General features: G+C 45.6%; 1 protein-coding gene across 3 annotated transcripts in view; it reads right to left on the bottom strand.

Moving 5' to 3' along the window:
- LOC126197083 (uncharacterized) overlaps positions 1-19,786 on the bottom strand; it is a 576,613-nt gene that overhangs the window by 230,482 nt on the left and 326,345 nt on the right. The window contains exon 1 of one of the 3 annotated variants that reach the window (XM_049934615.1): positions 294-332. The exons of the other annotated variants lie outside the window; for them this stretch is intronic. The gene's annotated coding sequence lies outside the window, so the exon portion shown is untranslated. Of the gene's footprint in view, positions 1-293; positions 333-19,786 lie in introns of those variants that run through there. 3 annotated transcript variants of the gene reach the window in all.

Here is a 19,786-nt window from a genome sequence, read left to right as displayed (position 1 = left end):
CAAGAATTGTACTTTTTTTTCCTCCAACTCATCTAGCGTGTTGAGCAAGGGGGATAAATTAGAGAAATATGGGCGTCTACATAACTATGCAGACAGTAATAATTATCACACCTCATTTTTTAACGGAGGAAAATTATTTTGGCAGACCATGCTTTGTTCTCCATGTGGTTCGCAGGGAACAGATGTAGAAACAGACGTATTTTGTGTTTTACGGGAGGTAGATCGCGTGGGTACCACAGCATCACATTAAAGTAATATCACTCTCTGTCCGCTGGTAGAACAATGTGCCTTACCTTAACGTACTGCAGCTATGTCGGCGCTGTTAACACTTCAGAGGCTAGAGCTCCTTCCTTATCACTGCGTGTCCACAGCTCCGCGCTCGCGTTTTATTCCGCGTTTTACAAGCTCCGCGCCACGATAAAGTGCGTCATCCACAGATAAATGTCGTCACAAAGTCTTAATTCCGGGCGAAGCTGGTACATTCATCTCCTGCCGAAATTTCGGCAGAATCCTCCTATCGTATCTGTCGTATCTTGATATAATAAGGGCGTTGCCCAGCGGATTAACCGTAACACCTTGGCAAACATAGCTTTGTTGCGGGTTATCAAATAAACGTCGATTTATCATACATATTAGTATCTACATCTGTTCGTCGCAAGCCATATATTGCGGATAGTACTTTATGCAACACCATCATATTCCTTTTGAATGGTAAAAATGGTGCCCTTGTGTTGCATGATTTTGTGGTGTTGTTCAGCGTGTTCGTGTCTAACAAATGTTCGTGGTCAGCTACAACCGGGGCAAGGAGAGATTTTGGTTGTGTAGATGTAAAAAGTTTTGTAGGATAGCTTTCACTTTATTGCTTGTGTTCTGTTTCCATAATTTACACAAATTTAACTCCAATTCCCTTAAGAACAATGTTGAATCAATGGCAATATATTCTCTTCAAAGCATGCCATAATTATGGACATCTGCAATACCTGACGCAATAGTAACACTTCGACTAATAACCCTTGGTGCGGTGTGGGGCGGTGGTGGGGTGAGTGGACTGCTGTAGCCTGCTGTGGGGTTGTGTGCGACTACGGGGACGGAGCTCCTCCGTCGTTTCTAGGTCCCCAGGTCCATACAATACAACACAACACTTCGACTTACTGGTGTAGAATGTTTGACGACTCTGCTCCTCATAACGATTAGGTACATAAATTACTACAGCATTGCACTTATACATCCGTATGTTTAATCTCGTTTATGTGGTAGGCGTCGCACGCGTCCAGACTTTCCTTTCAGTAACAACTGACTGATGGAGAGACTTTGCACTGTGGGGTCACCCATTTCCTCCGCTTCGCCTCCATTTCATCTCCTTGCGCAAATCTTCCCTAAAATCTCTATTACATATCCCACTTCCAGTTTAGGTTTGGGCTTTAATAAACATCGATGAACCAAAGAAGTACTCTTCACTAATTCCGTAACTCACGACTTGGCGAATTTGAATGTTATACTTCTATGATGTGATTAGACTAAATATCTAGTTTCAGGCGGAAAAGATGATTGTTTTCCAAACGAATGTATACAACATGTTTATTAATACACAATCTGATCAAAAGTACTCGCGTACTTATTAGTGGGCATTAATATGGAGTGTGACCGTCTTTTGTCCTTATGACAACTTGAACACTGCCGGGGACTCTGTCAATGAATTTTCTGAATGTCTGTGGAGGAAAGGCAGTCCCTTCTTCCTCAGGAGCCGAAACCACAAACGGTTGTGACGTTGGCACCTGGGGTACTGAATGAAGTCGACGTTCCAGCTCATCCCAAAGGTGTTACAATGGGTTCAGGTCGGGACTTTGGGCAAGCCAGTCCATTCCCCCCAAGATTCTGCTTTAAGACAGGGTGAACCCCCATGATCATACAAAATCACCGTCTCCGAAGTGTTCTTCTACTGCACGCGGTAGACTATGCTATAAAATGTGGTCACTTCCTTCCTCATCCAGCATTTAACTAAGCGCAATAAGGAGACCACAACCAACCACGAAGGGACTCCCATACTCAACATCTCCTCCACTGCTGGAACGCGCCGGCCGCGGTGGCCGAGCGGTTCTAGGCGCTTCAGTCCGGAACCACGCAGCTGCTAAGGTCGCAGGTTCAAATCCTGCCTCGGGCATGGATGTGTGTGATGTCCTTAGGTTAGTTATGTTTAAGTAGTTCTAAGTTCTAGGGGACTGATGACCTCAGATGTTAAGTCCAGTAGTGCTTAGAGCCATTTGAACCATTTTGAACTGCTGTAACTACATGAGATTGTAGATAATGGTCCCTAGGCACTCTCCAAATCAACACATTTCCATCGGACTGCCACAGGGTATAACGTGATTCATCACTCCAAAACATTCGTTTGTTGCCATCCACTGTCCAGTGGCGTCCCTCTTTACACCACCTCCGGCGTCGCTTAGCACTTACTACAGAAATATGTGGCTTATGACTAGCTGCACAACCTCTGTACCTCGTTCATTTTAACACCCGTCACACAGCCATAGCGCTAGTAGCACTTTGGATCTCACGAGAAATTCCTTCCGTTGATTTCATGCGATTTTTTTACGACAACCCTCCGCAATGTTCGACTGCCCCTTTTCGTCAGTGCATGAGGTCTCCATCATTTTGGTAACAGTCGCACAGATTTAGAAGGGCTGAAATGTCCCTGATGGATCTGTTACTCAGATGACACGCAATGACTAAGTTGCTCTGCTCTAGAGACAACTGAATACGCCCTGCCTCCTTTCATACAGATGACCTGCCTCTCTTGGAACCCAAAAAATGGTTCAAATGGCTCTGAGCACCATGGGACTCAACTGCTGTGGTTATCAGTCCCCTAGAACTTAGAGCTACTTAAACCTAACTAACCTAAGGACATCACACACATCCATGCCCGAGGCAGGATTCGAACCTGCGACCGTAGCAGTCGCACGGTTCCGGACTGCGCGCCTAGAACCGCGAGACCACCGCGGCCGGCTCTTGGAACCCAACCAGTGGTCAATTCCGCATTGCACAGGAGCGTCCGGATACATTTTATCAATGTATCTTACATCCCACATCTAAGTAGCCGAATACTCGCTATCATATCCATTCGCCTGAGTTTGCAACCTTGAGTCTTCGAAATTGATAGCAATTTAAATGGGAAGCAATATATAGACTTTTCTTGAAACTTCCTGACAGATTTAAACTGTGCCCCTGACCGGTTCTCGAGCACGGAAAATTGCCTTTCGGCAGCAATGCTATTACGGCACGAATCTCGACTCGTCCACGCAGCTTCAGGTCCGTCGCCCGCTTTCACGCCCAGGATTAATATTTCACCCTGCAGCAGAGTGGATGCTGTTTCGAAACTGTGTGGGTATGGCTAAGCTATTTTTCTGAAGTCTGTTTTCCTTCCAGCAGTGCTGGTTCAAATGGCTCTGAGCACTATGGGACTCAACTGCTGTGGTCATAAGTCCCCTAGAACTTAGAACTACTTAAACCTAACTAACCTAAGGACAGCACACAACACCCAGCCATCACGAGGCAGAGAAAATCCCTGACCCCGCCGGGAATCGAACCCGGGAACCCGGGCGTGGGAAGCGAGAACGCTACCGCACGACCACGAGATGCGGGCGCAGTGCTGGTCCCGCAAGGTGTGCAGCAGAGCTTCTGCGACATTCTGAAAGAAGAAGAGGTACTCGCGGAAGTAAAGCTTTGAGGTAGGGTCGTCAGTTGTGTCTGGATAGCGCAAGTCAGCAAAAGTACTTCCCGCGAAAGACAAGGTTCTGGATACAACGTGTTAATGGTTGTGTGTGAAATGGCTCTGAGCACTATGGGACTTAACATCTGAGGTCATCAGTCCCCTAGAACTTACAACTACTTAAACCTAACTAAGGACATCACACACATCCATGCCCAAGGCAGGATTCGAACCTGCGACCGTAGCAGCAGCACGGTTCCGGACTGAAGCGCCTAGAACTGCTAGGTCACAACGGCCGGCTGTCATGTGTCAACGAACACTTTGCTGCAGGGAGAAATATTTATTCTACAAATAAAGATATGTGTTTGAATATAGAAGTAAAAAATAAACTGTATTAATTCTTCGCCGTGAAAATATTAGTAGTTGACATCTCCATCTCTTCAGTCACTATGGAAGCTACACCCGACTGTTCCAGTTCAGAATGAAAATTTCACTCTGCTGTGGAGTGTGCAATGATATGAAACTTCCTGGCAGATTAAAACGTCTGGTCTCGGTCGGGCACACAGTTTTAATCTGCCAGGAAGTTTCTTATTCTCGTTCACTTTGCGAGTGGTAAGTGAGAAGAACCACAGGGCGGTTATAATTGGTTCAAGAATCATAAACGAAGGTTGTATACCTGGAAGAATCCTGGAGATACTAAAAGGTATCAGATAGATTATATAATGGTAAGACAGAGATTTAGGAACCAGGTTTTAAATTGTAAGACATTTCCAGGGGCAGATGTGGATTCTGACCACAATCTATTGGTTATGAACTGCAGATTGAAACTGAAGAAACTGCAAAAAGGTGGGAATTTAAGGAGATGGGACCTGGATAAACTGAAAGAACCAGAGGTTGTAGAGAGTTTCAGGGAGAGCATAAGGGAACAATTGACAGGAATGGGGGACAGAAATACAGTAGAAGAAGAATGAGTAGCTCTGAGGGATGAAGTAGTGAAGGCAGCAGAGGATCAAGTAGGTAAAAAGACGAGGGCTAATAGAAATCCTTGGGTAACAGAAGAAATATTGAATTTAATTGATCAAAGGAGAAAATATAAAAATGCAGTAAATGAAGCAGGCAAAAAGGAATACAAACGTCTCAAAAATGAGATCGACAGGAAGTGCAAAATGGCTAAGCAGGGATGGCTAGAGGACAAATGTAAGGATGTAGAGGCTTGTCTCACTAGGGGTAAGATAGATACTGCCTACAGGAAAATTAAAGAGACCTTTGGAGAGAAGAGAACCACTTGTATGAATATCAAGAGTTCAGATGGCAACCCAGTTCTAAGCAAAGAAGGGAAGGCAGAAAGGTGGAAGGAGTATATAGAGGGTTTATACAAGGGCGATGTACTTGAGGACAATATTATGGAAATGGAAGAGGATGTAGATGAAGATGAAATGGGAGATAAGATACTGCGTGAAGAGTTTGACAGAGCACTGAAAGACCTGAGTCAAAACAAGGCCCCGGGACTATACAACATTCCATTAGAACTACTGATGGCCTTGGGAGAACCAGTCATGACAAAACTCTACCATCTGGTGAACAAGATGTATGAGACAGGCGAAATACCCACAGACTTCAAGAAGAATATAATAATTCCAATCCCAAAGAAAACAGGTGTTGACAGATGTGAAAATTACCGAACTATCAGTTTAATAAGTCACAGCTGCAAAATACTAACGCGAATTCTTTACAGACGAGTGGAAAAACTGGTAGAAGCGGACCTCGGGGAAGATCAGTTTGGATTCCGTAGAAATGTTGGAACACGTGAGGCAATACTAACCTTACGACTTATCTTAGAAGAAAGATTAAGAAAAGGCAAACCTACGTTTCTAGCATTTGTAGACTTAGAGAAAGCTTTTGACAACGTTAACTGGAACACTCTCTTTCAAATTCTGAAGGCGGCAGGGGTAAAATACAGGGAGCGAAAGGCTATTTACAATTTGTACAGAAACCAGATGGCAGTTATAAGAGCCGAGGGGCATGAAAGGGAAGCTGTGGTTGGGAAAGGAGTGAGACAGGGTTGTAGCCTCTCCCCGATGTTATTCAATCTGTATATTGAGCAAGCAGTAAAGGAAACAAAAGAAAAATTCGGAGTAGGTATTAAAATTCATGGAGAAGAAGTAAAAACTTTGAGGTTCGCCGATGACATTGTAATTCTGTCAGAGAGAGCAAAGGACTTGGAAGAGCAGTTGAACGGAATGGACAGTGTCTTGAAAGGAGGATATAAGATGAACATCAACAAAAGCAAAACGAGGATAATGGAATGTAGTTAAATTAAATCGGGTGATGCTGAGGGGATTAGATTAGGAAATGAGACACTTAAAGTAGTAAAGGAGTTTTGCTATTTAGGGAGTAAAATAACTGATGATGGTCGAAGTAGAGAGGATATAAAATGTATACTGGCAATGGCAAGGAAATCGTTTCTGAAGAAGAGAAATTTGTTAACATCTAGTATAGATTTAAGTGTCAGGAAGTCGTTTCTGAAAGTATTTGTATGGAGTGTAGCGATGTATGGAAGTGAAACATGGACGATAACCAGTTTGGACAAGAAGAGAATAGAAGCTTTCGAAATGTGGTGCTACAGAAGAATGCTGAAGATAAGGTGGGTAGATCACGTAACTAATGAGGAGGTATTGAATAGGATTGGGGAGAAGAGAAGTTTGTGGCACAACTTGACTAGAAGAAGGGATCGGTTGATAGGACATGTTTTGAGGCATCAAGGGATCACAAATTTAGCATTGGAGGGCAGCGTGGAGGGTAAAAATCGTAGAGGGAGACCAAGAGATCAATACACTAAGCAGATTCAGAAGGATGTAGGTTGCAGTAGGTACTGGGAGATGAAGACGCTTGCACAGGATAGAGTAGCATGGGGAGCTGCGTCAAACCAGTCTCAGGACTGAAGACAACAACAACAACAACAACAACAACTTGAGAGGGCCACCATTATAAACGAATGACCAATGAATCTTCGCGGAAACGTTTGTAACTACTTGCGGAAGAGAAATAATTTTATTTTTAATAATGAACAGCCTCAGTTGCACAGTTTACCTAGAATTTACCTAGGTTTCAGTCGGGATAACCCAACCTTCTTCAGAATGAATCTACTGTTTGTCCATAGTGGACATGCTGCATCACTCATGACGTTTTAGTTTATTGCTTCCTTACCACTAATTATTCGCAACACATTTCGCAGGCAGTGTCCAGAAATACCGCTGGATGTGCCTGCAAAATTATACCACTGTGCGACACATTTCAGAAGACATGACGTCATACGCATTTCGCTGCTTGAAAACTAAACTGAAGGACGAAATTCGCTAGAGATACACGTGAAATGTAAGTACAAATATGAGGGAAATGTGTTAAATATGTGATACGTGCGTATGAAGGCAAAGCGACAGGCAAATAGCTGCTCCGAAACCGCTGGATCCATTTCTATCAAACTTGGTACACATATTACTTCCTATCTGGAAATAAATACTTTGGGGGTAACAACTAGCAATCTCCTTTGTCTGGATGACGAGGTGGAGAGAGAATCGTGGAGGGGGAGATGGACACACATAGAGGGGTAGAGGAACGAGGATGGTGGATATGGAGGGGGAAGGGGGAGAGGAGATCGATAGGGGGGAGGAGCAGGGGGACAGGGAGGGGCAGATGTTCAGGGAGAGGGGGAGGGAGCAGATGTACAGGGAGAGGGGGAGGGAGCAGATGTACAGGGAGAGGGGGAGGGAGCAGATGTACAGGGAGAGGGGGAGGGAGCAGATGTACAAGGCCAGGGGGAGGGGGCAGATGTACAAGGAGAGGGGGAGGGGCAGATGTACAAGGAGAGGGGGAGGGGGCAGATGTACAAGGAGAGGGGGAGGGGGCAGATGTACAAGGAGAGGGGGAGGGGGCAGATGTACTGGAGAGGGGGAGAGGGGGAGAGAGCAGATCTACAGGGCGAGGGTTGAGTGGTTGATCTGGGAGAACAGACCAAACAGCAAGGTCATAGGTCCCATTGGATTAGGGAAGGATGTCGGCTGTGCCCTTTCAAAGGGACTATCCTGGCCTTTTGCTGGAAGCGATTTAGGGAAATCACGGAAAACCTAAATCAGGATGGATGGACACGGGTTTGAGCCGTCGTCATCCAGAATGCGAGTCCAGTGTGCTAATCACTGCACTACCTCGCTTGGTGTGTGTGTGAGGGGGAAGGAGCAGATGTACAGGGAGATAGGGAAGGAGCAGCTGTACATGGAGAGGGGGAAGGAGCAGCTGTACATGGAGAGGGGGAAGGAGCAGCTGTACATGGAGAGGGGGAAGGAGCAGCTGTACATGGGGAAGGAGCAGCTGTACATGGAGAGGGGGAAGGAGCAGATGTACATGGAGAGGGGGAAGGAGCAGATGTACAGGGTGAGGGAGAGAGCAAATATACAGGGTGATGGGGAAGGAGCAGACAGACAGAGAGAGGGGGTAAGAGAAGATGGAAGAAGGAGATGGACTGGTGAAAGAGTGGAATAAATATATACCCTGACAGCGCCCTGACAATGCAGGTTTGGAGCCAGGTACCGCGCAAAAGAAATTTTTCTCACAGCGACACACAAAACCGCAAAGCATTCAGCGTAAGAAAGAACATAGAAACTGCCGCCCGCGGTGGTCTAGCGGTTCTAGGCGCTCAGTCAGGAACCGCGCGACTGCTACGGTCGCAGATTCGAATCCTGCCTCGGGCATGGATGTATGGTATGTCCTTAGGTTAGTTAGGTTTAAGTAGTTCAAAGTTCTAGGGGACTTATGACCACAGATGTTGAGTCCCATAGTGCTCAGAGCCATTCACACAGAAACTGGACGGCTGCTGAGTGGAGGCGTGTCATATGGATCGATGACTGCCACTTCGTCTCTCTTTGAATGAAAGACGCCTAGTGCACCACCTTCCCAATGGCACGCTCAACCCGTAGTGTGTGGAACGTGTAGCTCGGGTCGGATGTGGCTCTATGATGCTTTTTGCGGTGGTCTTCGTATCATGACCGGGACCCACTCATTCAAGTTACTGTGAATATGAAAAACGATATTTATTTCTACATTCTCGGTGACCGAGTGTAGCCCTTTCTCCTGAATCTTCGGGACAATTATGCTATGGATACTCTCCTCTTCCAATACGACGACTACCAAATTGAGAGAACTGCACGGAGACGTTACATGTCTGGAGAAAATTCAGGCATAATATCGCACCCCAGCTGGGTCGCTTGCTCACCCGATCTGAATCCAAGAGGAAATGTCGGACTATTTGGAACACCAGGTGAAAGATACCAGCCAACATCGGTACGTTTGCTGGCTCTAACAAACCTGATCGTCGGTGAACGGCTATGGCTACAAATGGTATATCTGAAGAAACATTTGGACTGTTCCCCGCCGAATTGAGGCCATTATCGAAGTTGAGGTCAGAATCATACTTTATTAGCATTATGTGTGGCTAACTTCCTGTCCACCGTGTTTACTTACATGTTCAAGCCATCATGCCATGGCCATTAACAAATTGTGAGTCCATATCTGAAGTGGAAAACACTTTGCCATAAAGTGCGGCACGGTTTATCAGCGCGGCTTATCGGCTGGGTCATCTAGAAATGTACCGCGTAGGGAGTTTACATCTTGCGTTTATGTCAGTGACACATTATAGCATTCCAGAAATGAATCAACGGTTAGCTTATCGGTGTTTTTTTTCCCCTCCGTCCTGTCATTCGTGATTACTTTTACACCTCATCGGTCTGTGTCCGACGACGCCACATGGAGACTTACGTATGAAATAGTTAACAGCTTACGTGGCACAGATGATGAATGTTGCGAACGATAGACCCGAATATACTATCTATACAGGGTGTTACAAAAAGGTACGGCCAAACTTTCAGGAAACATTCCTCACACACAAATAAAGAAAAGATGTTATGTGGACATGTGTCCGGAAACGCTTAATTTCCATGTTAGAGCTCATTTTAGTTTCGTCAGTATGTACTGTACGTCCTCGATTCATCACCAGTTGGCCGAATTGAAGGAAGGTAATGTTGACTTCGGTGCTTGTGTTGACATGCGACAGATTTTCTGTGAACGTTTGGGCAGGCATTGTTGGTGATGTCTTGATTGGGCCCCATGTTATTCCACCTACGCTCAATGGAGCACTTTATCATGATTTCATACGAGATACTCTACCTGTGCTCCAAGAACATGTACCTTTACAAGTACGACACAACATGTTGTTCATGCCCGCTGGAACTCTTGCACATTTCAGTCGAAGTGTTCGTACGCTTCTCAACAACAGATTAGGTGACCGATGGATTGGAAGAGGCGGACCAATTCCATGGCCTCCACGCTCTCCTGACCTCAACCCTCTTGACTTTCATTTATGGGGCCATTTGAAAGCTCTTGTCTACGCAACCCCGGTATCAAATGTAGAGACTCTTCGTGTTCGTATTGTGGACGGCTGTGATACAATACGCCATTCTCCAGAGCTGCATCAGCGCATCAGGGATTCCATGCGACGGAAGGTGGATGCATGTATCCACGCTAACGGAGGACATTTTGAACATTTCCTGTAACAAAGTGTTTGAAGTCACGCTGGTACGTTCTGTTGCTGTGTGTTTCCATTCCATGATTAATGTGATTTGAAGAGAAGTAATAAAATGAGCTCTAACATGGAAAGTAAGCGTTTCCGGACGTGTCCATATAACATATTTTCTTTGTGTGTGAAGAATGTTTCCTGAAAGTTTGGCCGTACCTTTTTGTAACACCCTGTATACGGGAGAACTTCGAAAGGCAAGCTACAGATGTCGTTCCACGGTAAGACCATTGAGTGGTGCTTCGTTAGAAGTGAGGACACGTTCTGGGTTTCCTGTAGACACAGTTTTACTGCGGTGTATCACAGTTACCAGGCAGCCTGTTTTGTGCGATACGAAGTCTAGGTTGTAGACTGATAACTGTGTTAGTAGGTATTCGAAATATCTACGAAATGCAAGTTAATTAATCAGGGACGTTGTAAGAGAAATATAAACCGTCTGACAGGTAAAATTCGAGCAGTTAAAATTGACTCCTTCGTTGGCGTCGGCATATCTGGGGTGAAACTGTTAAACGAAGAGACTGCGATTACTGACCATGGAAGCTATAATCAGCGGCCTCGTGGGAGAGAAGGTAGCCACAGCTTTCCGAAGACGGAAATGAAGTCACGCGGCGGAACAAAAAGAATGAGAAGTCACGCTCTGACGATATGAAATTTTGTTGCGTCTTCCCCTTTACACGCTCGAGCAACTCGTGGGACCCATCAGGGAAGTTCGACCTTCGATGCGGTCTGTGCCTTACAAGCAAGACAAGTAACTTCCATGTTAGCCCGTCATGGTAACAGGGATGTCCGTTCAACTACGAATACGTAGCAAACAGAATTTTTAACTGCCAGCTCTATGGAAAGACTTTTTCCTGTGGCATTTGAAATAGCCTTTGAAGAAGACATCAATGACAGTACCTGTGCCGAATATTATCCAATATTAACGTAAGTTCGCAGCAAACCGACAACCAGCAGCCAGGAGGAAAGTCCCACAAACGTGTAAGGTGTTGCCCGTCACCGTATCCCGTTTATTCTTGACAAACGTCCCACATATATGTAATCATGCAGTTTCGACTCTGCCACCTTCTGTAACGAAATTGTAACGTGTTTCGCTGCTAGCTACGTATAATGTCAGGCCCGAGAGTCTTGTTCGGTTCGCAAATCGATTGTCTAGGCCTGTCAAGTGAGACATAATACGATTCGCTAACTACTACAGCCAGATTCTCGTGTTTGTCGTTATATACTTTTCTTAATCCAGAGAGCCTAAGCCCGACCCCAAGTACTTGCATTCTGAATAAACGGCATCGCTTTCAGTATAAAGAGACACGCTCCTTCTTCCAACGGCTATGTCAGAGAAATCGCGGAGGAATGGACAGAGTATCAAAGAAATTGTTCTTGCTACTGATACAGTCCATGATGACAGCAATCATCAACGGCGTTCCTGAGCTACTTGTTTGCAAATATTTGGTACAATTCGGCTCACGTTTGTGGGACTTTCCTCCTGGCTGCTGGTTGTCGGTTTGCTGCGAACTTACATTAATATTTGATAATATTCGGCAAAGGTACTGTCATTGATGTCTTCTACAAAGGCTATTTCAAATGTCACAGGAAAAAGTATATACTTCCATTAACAAAAAAAGTCTGAGTCATAATCAGCAGCTATAAGCATTGAAAATTACCTGCGAACATCAGAAAATTTCTGCACATTATCAGCTACAACTTAGCGAAAACCGCACCTCAATATACCTACCCATTTTGGATATATGTTTGTTGGAATGCATTCGCTACCTAACCATGTATAAGAATGTGGAGGGTGAGTGTGTATCGGATCATTACAAATGAACAGGAAATACAAAGAAACTAAATCAGAAATGCAGGAGCTCGTCAGAAAGTTGGAGACAGTGCATAGACAGTGAAAACTTAACTATAGCGACATAAATCTATATTTACATGAGTACTCCGCAATTCACACTTACCTGTAAATGTCTAGCAGAGGATTCTAATCGAACCATCGAACCACCTTCAGACTGTACAACCACCGTTCAACACTGAAAACGCGCGGGAATAACGAACGTTTAGACATTTTCGCGTGAGCTCTTTTCTATTTTCTTTCGATGATCATTTCTCCCTATGTAGGTGAGCGTAAACAACATATTTTCGCATCCGGAGGAGAAAGTTGGTGATTGAAATTTTGTGAAAAGACCTCGACATGGCCAAAACATCTTTGCTTTAATGATTCCCAGCTCAAATCCCTCATCATATACGTCATGCCCTTTCCCTATTTCACGATAGTACGAAAGAACTTTTTCGATGTCCTCTATCACTCGCATCTTTTAAGGATCTCATATCGTGCAGCAATACTCTGTAAGAGGACGGACAAGCAGTCTCTGTGGTAGATCTGTCGTACCTTCGAAGTATTCTGCGAATAAACGCAATCTTTGTTTCGCCTTTCCCACAACATTATCTGTAAGATCGTTTCAGTTTACCTTGTTCGTAATTGTAATACCCTGGGTATTTCGTTGAGTTGACAGCCTTTAGATTTGTGTGATTTATCATGTAACCAAATGTAACGGATTCCTTTTAGTACTCTTATAGATGACAAGTTTCATTATTTAGGGTTAATTGCCACTATTCGCATCATACATATATAGTATCTTATCTAAATTGGTGCCGCGCGGTCTGGGGCACCTTGTCACGGTCCGCGCGGCTCCCCCCAGTTGGAGGTTCGAGTCCTCTCTCTCTCTCTCTCTCTCTCTCTCTCTCTCGCGCGCGCGCGCGTGCGTGCGTGTGTGTGTGTGTGTGTGTGTGTGTGTGTGTGTGTGTGTGTGTGTTGTCCTTAGCGTAAGTTAGTTTAACTTAAACTAAGTAGTGCGTAAGCTTAGGGAACGATGACCTCAGCAGTTTCGTTCCATTAGACCTTACCACAAATTTCCAATTTTTCTAAATTGGTTTTCATCTCCTGATGGCTTTAAGAGACGGTAAACGTCAGCATCATTCGCAAACAATCAAAGAGAGCTGCTAAAATTGTCTTCTATACCATTTACACATATTAGTAACAATGAGGGATCTGTAATACATCCTTGGGGAACGTCATATATCACCTTGGTTTTCCTCGACAGCTTTCCATCAATTACTAAGAACAGTGACACTTCCGAAGGGAAATCACGAATCCAGTCGCACAACTGAGGCTGTACTCCACAGGTGCGAAATTTGAAATAATTAAACTTGTGAGACAGGAAGACGAACTGATAGAAAGACGATTCTTAAATGTGATCAGGTTTTATCACATCAACAAATAATCTGAGCTCAAAGTTAGTAAGGGTTGGTAATATATACTCCCGGAAATTGAAATAAGAACACCGTGAATTCATTGTCCCAGGAAGGGGAAACTTTATTGACACATTCCTGGGGTCAGATACATCACATGATCACACTGACAGAACCACAGGCACATAGACACAGGCAACAGAGCATGCACAATGTCTGCACTAGTACAGTGTATATCCACCTTTCGCAGCAATGCAGGCTGCTATTCTCCCATGGAGACGATCGTAGAGATGCTGGATGTAGTCCTGTGGAACGGCTTGCCATGCCATTTCCACCTGGCGCCTCAGTTGGACCAGCGTTCGTGCTGGACGTGCAGACCGCGTGAGACGACGCTTCATCCAGTCCCAAACATGCTCAATGGGGGACAGATCCGGAGATCTTGCTGGCCAGGGTAGTTGACTTACACCTTCTAGAGCACGTTGGGTGGCACGGGATACATGCGGACGTGCATTGTCCTGTTGGAACAGCAAGTTCCCTTGCCGGTCTAAGAATGGTAGAACGATGGGTTCGATGACGGTTTGGATGTACCGTGCACTATTCAGTGTCCCCTCGACGATCACCAGTGGTGTACGGCCAGTGTAGGAGATCGCTCCCCACACCATGATGCCGGGTGTTGGCCCTGTGTGCCTCGGTCGTATGCAGTCCTGATTGTGGCGCTCACCTGCACGGCGCCAAACACGCATACGACCATCATTGGCACCAAGGCAGAAGCGACTCTCATCGCTGAAGACGACACGTCTCCATTCGTCCCTCCACTCACGCCTGTCGCGACACCACTGGAGGCGGGCTGCACGATGTTGGGCCGTGAGCGGAAGACGGCCTAACGGTGTGCGGGACCGTAGCCCAGCTTCATGGAGACGGTTGCGAATGGTCCTCGCCGATACCCCAGGAGCAACAGTGTCCCTAATTTGCTGGGAAATGGCGGTGCGGTCCCCTACGGCACTGCGTAGGATCCTACGGTCTTGGCGTGCATCCGTGCGTCGCTGCGGTCCGGTCCCAGGTCGACGGGCACGTGCACCTTCCGCCGACCACTGGCGACAACATCGATGTACTGTGGAGACCTCACGCCCCACGTGTTGAGCAATTCGGCGGTACGTCCACCCGGCCTCCCGCATGCCCACTATACGCCCTCGCTCAAAGTCCGTCAACTGCACATACGGTTCACGTCCACGCTGTCGCGGCATGCTACCAGTGTTAAAGACTGCGATGGAGCTCCGTATGCCACGGCAAACTGGCTGACACTGACGGCGGCGGTGCACAAATGCTGCGCAGCTAGCGCCATTCGACGGCCAACACCGCGGTTCCTGGTGTGTCCGCTGTGCCGTGCGTGTGATCATTGCTTGTACAGCCCTCTCGCAGTGTCCGGAGCAAGTATGGTGGGTCTGACACACCGGTGTCAATGTGTTCTTTTTTCCATTTCCAGGAGTGTATCTTCTGATTGAAGTGTAGGGAGGTGTAAGAACTAGCAGATTACTTAGTATGGGATGAAAAATCTAAATAAGAAGGACATATCTCATACGGTGAAGCCGTGGATTAACATTTTTAAGACCACACGATAAGAGAACGCTGGATAAAATTTTCCCGTATTTATAAATCCGCGGTAATTCTAGGAAAAATTTCGGTTCCTCAGTACCTGTTGGCAGTAACATAACCGGCTACAAAAAATGGTTCAAATGGCTCTGAGCACTATGGGACTTAACATCTGAGGTAATTAGTCCCCTAGAACTTAGAACTACTTAAACCTAACTAACCTAAGGACATCATACACATCCAAGCCCGAGACAGGATTCGAACCTGCGACCGTAGCTGTCGCGCGGTTTCAGACTGAAGCGCCTAGAACCGCTCGGCCACACCGACCGGCAACCGGCTTCGAAAACCTGTCTATAGCAAAGGTTTCTGACATCTGTGTTAACGAATCACCTTGTAGTTTTTTTTTCTTTGCGGTGCTGAAGTGGCACATTGTTCCGTACCAAGCCGATGAATGAACGACTTCAACGAGGAGGGAAAAAAAAAAAAAAAAAAAAAAAAAAAAAAAAAAAAAAAATCAACGACCTTCCTGAAACACTCTAGTTTAATTATTTTTTGCTGTAATCTATACTTTCGCCAATTTTGATTCAATTACAGACAAAGCACCTGCAGGATGGACGGAAATATAAATTCCATTGTTTTACTGTACGTCCTTAGTTTAGTTAGGTTTAAGTAGCTCTAAGTTCTAGGGGACTGATGACCTCAGCGGTTAAGTCCCATAGTGCTCAGAGCCATTTGAACCAAAGTGAGAATTCCTGGTGTAAGAATTTTTAACATATTGCAGCCACGTCAGCAACTGTGATAGACTAATATATTGAAAAATCCGCCTCAGTTGATTTTCTGGTCTTTACCCAGGTTTCGGCTAGAATAATCTAGCCTTCTTCAGAAGCATAAAATTACTGTAACATGCCAGAGTAAGGCATAGTCAACATTAAAAATTAAAACCTATAGTACCGTGGTACCATGTCGAATGAAAACTACTGAAGTCCAGCCCCGGCATCACTTCACCACGCGGTCGGTTGGCAGCGGCAACTACGTTGGCGCTCTAGAGTGAAGGGATGCCGTGGCTGGACTTCAGTTAAGTAGTTTCAATTCGACATGGTACCACGGTACTATAGGTATTAATTTTTAATGTTGACTGTGGCTTACTCTGGTATGTTATAGTAATTTTATGATTCTGAAGAAGGCTAGATTATTCTAGCCGAAACCTGGGTAAAGGCCAGAAAATTTTCGCAACCGAGGTGGATTTTTCAACATATTAATTCCTTCGACAATACATGAGGAAAGCTGACGTGCAGAACAGCCATAAGCTGAGCGTCCTCTCTGTATCCGAGAGCATCGATCAGATCCGATGGGCCTGCACTTCTTCCTGGGATGTTTTCCCAACAGGTTACGTAGACACCATAATGGTTTACAGCATGAACAAATACGAAGTCCTATTGTTCACGTTTTGTGTGTCTCATGTGACCGTCGTAGGGTGGTCAAATTTCATTTCCTCGCGTTTATAGTTCACTGACATCGTTACCAAGTGAGCCGTGGTAAAAATTGCTGCTTTGAAGAGCGCGCCGCAGCGCGTCGTGTGAAGCAGTAGCCCTCCGTTTCTGGCGGTGGCGCCGCTGTGGCAATCGCAGCTTTGGTGCCTCCCTCTGGTGGGAAAGGGGAAAGGTTGGAGAGCGGATCTGGTACTCGAATTAAGGGTCCACAGCCTTGAAATCACTGTCCGATGTTTATCTTTCAGTGTTCCAGAACTTGCGTTCTCGGTCTATGGAACGTGAACGGTATTAATGCTTCTTCCAGCTAAACAAGACTGCGTGCGAGTAAGTCTCGTCAGTTGTTGTAATGAAAGAATCGATGTTACAGTTCTGTTTAAAGTGAGTTTAATGTTATTTCACCGGCACGAAAGTGATGTGTGGCCGCATTTACCTCGGACATACTCTGCCTCACCAAAAGTATCCAGACACCCAATAGATGTCACGAGATGATCATGGTCAACCTGGTGATGATTGGTTTGTGGGGTGCTCAACTGCTCAGTCATCAGCGCTCGAACAATGCCCCAATCTTCGCACAGTCCAATTTTAGCCACGTTAACAAATGATGATGATGATTAAATGATGGGGGCAACCTAATAACCCAGTCCCCGGCAGAGAAAATCCCCAACCCGGCCGGAGATTGAAACTAGGACCACGTGATCCAGAGGCAGCAACACTAGCCACCGGACCACGAGCTGTGGGATGTCACAAGAGGCGGACCCGCCAGTATAAAACGAGAAGGGGACTATTGTCATTAGACAAGCAGTATCAGGAGAATGGGTCAGGAGAGCTCAGTGACTGACTGTAGTCTAGTGATTGGATGTCACCTGAGAGAAACTACTCCATCAGGGACATTTCATTTCAACCCTTCTAAAGCTGCCCAAGTCGACTGTTACCAAAACCAGGCAGACCGCATGCACTGACGAAAAGGAACAGTCAAGCACTGTGGATGGTGGTAGAAGGAACCGCATGAAATCAGCGAAAGGAATCACCTGCGCATTTCAAAGTGCTATCAGTACTCCAATGACAGTACGTAAAGAGTTAGAAAGGAAGGGGCACGAAGGTCGAGTAGCTGCTTATAAGCCACATATATCTGGAGTCAGTGCTATGCGACGCTTGAGGCTCTGTGGCAATCCGAAGGAAGGGTTTGGCGTTTTGGAATGGCTGGAGAACGTTACCCGTCATCGTATGTGGTGCCAGCAGTGAAGTACAGACGAAGTGGTGTTACGGTATTGGGATGTTTTCGGTGGTTATAGTGTGCCCCCATAACGTGCTTAAGAAAATGCTAAAAGCGGAAGATTATGAACGCAAAAATGGTTCAAATTGCTCTGAGCACTATGGGACTGCTGAGGTCATCAGTCCCCTAGAACTTAGAGCTACTTAAACCTAACTAACCTAAGGACATCATACACATCCAAGCCCGAGGCAAGATTCGAACCTGCGACTATAGCGGTCGCGCGGTTCCAGATTATGAACACATTTCACATCATTGTGTACAGCGCATGATAGGGGTACAGTTGGAAGACAGTGCCTGTATGATCATGACAATGCACCCTGTAATAAAGTAGCATCTGGGGAGTAACGGATTGAGTGGGCCGCCCAGGGTCCCGATCTTAACTCAATGGCACACGTTTGGAGTGACCTAGAACGTCAGGTTCGCTTCAGACCACATCGTTACCTTCTCCGATTTTGGCTCTTGAGGAAGGATGAGCTGCCTTTCCTCCACTGACATTGAGACACATTATTGAACATGGCTCCAGTAAAGCAGTCAAAGGCGAAGGGTGGACGCACTCCATATTTATGTCCACTAATATGGTGTCCGGATACTTTTGATCATGTATTGTACTGACGTTTTTTTAGCAGTGAAAAATAAAAGGAATGTATGTGACAAACAGAAAAATTATTCCTGATCTGCATTCGATGCGGATCTCCTGCCCATCGTGTGCAGTCGCCTTAATCGTTCCGATGCCCCTTGCCACGGATCGCGCGGCTCCCCGCATCAGAGATTCGAATCCTCCCTCGGTCATGGACGTGTGTGTTACCCTTAGCGTAAGTTAGTTTAAGTAGTGTGTAAGCCTAGGGACCGATGACCCCAGCAGTTTGGTCCCATAGGAACTTACCACAAATTTCCAAGTTTTCATCCGGTCAGTGCGGGTGAAAATTTGAATGAGTCAGGCGTGCTCAGATGTTTTCGCCACACCAGCGAAGACCTCTAAGCAAAATGATTATTCCACTAAGCCAGTAAAATACATCTCATAGAAGACAATGGAGCATTGCGTAACGTGCGACATTTTATTGATCCTGAAGCTTTCCACTCTAATCTCTACGCATCTGGTTTTCTTAAGTAAACGCTGGAGGTCGTACGCAAGTTTTTGTCGGCACGTAATTTATCTCCGCGAAGGCAGGTTCTCAGAACTGCTCCGAATTTGCCGAGTTCCCGAAAGAAGACTCTCGACATGACGTAAAATTTGATAATCTATCCATACAGCGATCGTTCTCCAAGAACTGATGAGAGACATCTTTTTTATTTTCTATTTCATTGATTCTGTTGGAATGCTCGGTATGCAACGCGACGGTTTCTGTTGTCAAGGCCGCTAACGCAACCTTATACAGTGGCACTTCTCTCGTAGGTAAGAAGATTCGAATCCCGGTGTTGTTGTTGTGGTGGTGGTGATCTTCAGTCCAAAGACTGGTTTGGTGCAGTTCTCCATGCTACTCTATCCTGTGGAAGCCTTTTCATGTCCGAGTAATTACTGCAACCAACATCATTGTGAATCTCTTGGTTTCCGTCTATGATTTTTACCCTCTACGCTTCCTTCCAATACTAAAATGGTGATCCCTTAATACCTCATAAAGTGTCCTATTAACCGAACCCGTCTTCCAGTTAAGTTGTGCCACAAATTCCTCTTCTCCCCAATTCTATTCAGTGCCTCCTGATTAGTTACGTACTCTACCCACCTAATCTTCAGCAGTCTTCTATAGCAAAACATTTCAAAAGCTTCTATTCTCTTCTTGCCTCAACTGTTTATCGTCCATTTTTCACTCCCATACGGCAACAAATACTTTCAGAAAAGACTTCCTGACACTTAAATCTAT

The sequence above is a fragment of the Schistocerca nitens genome, chromosome 1, assembly GCF_023898315.1.
Source record: "Schistocerca nitens isolate TAMUIC-IGC-003100 chromosome 1, iqSchNite1.1, whole genome shotgun sequence".
Taxonomy (NCBI): domain Eukaryota; kingdom Metazoa; phylum Arthropoda; class Insecta; order Orthoptera; family Acrididae; genus Schistocerca; species Schistocerca nitens.
Note: the sequence above shows the minus strand (reverse complement) of the source record. Positions and strands in the feature narration are given on the sequence as shown.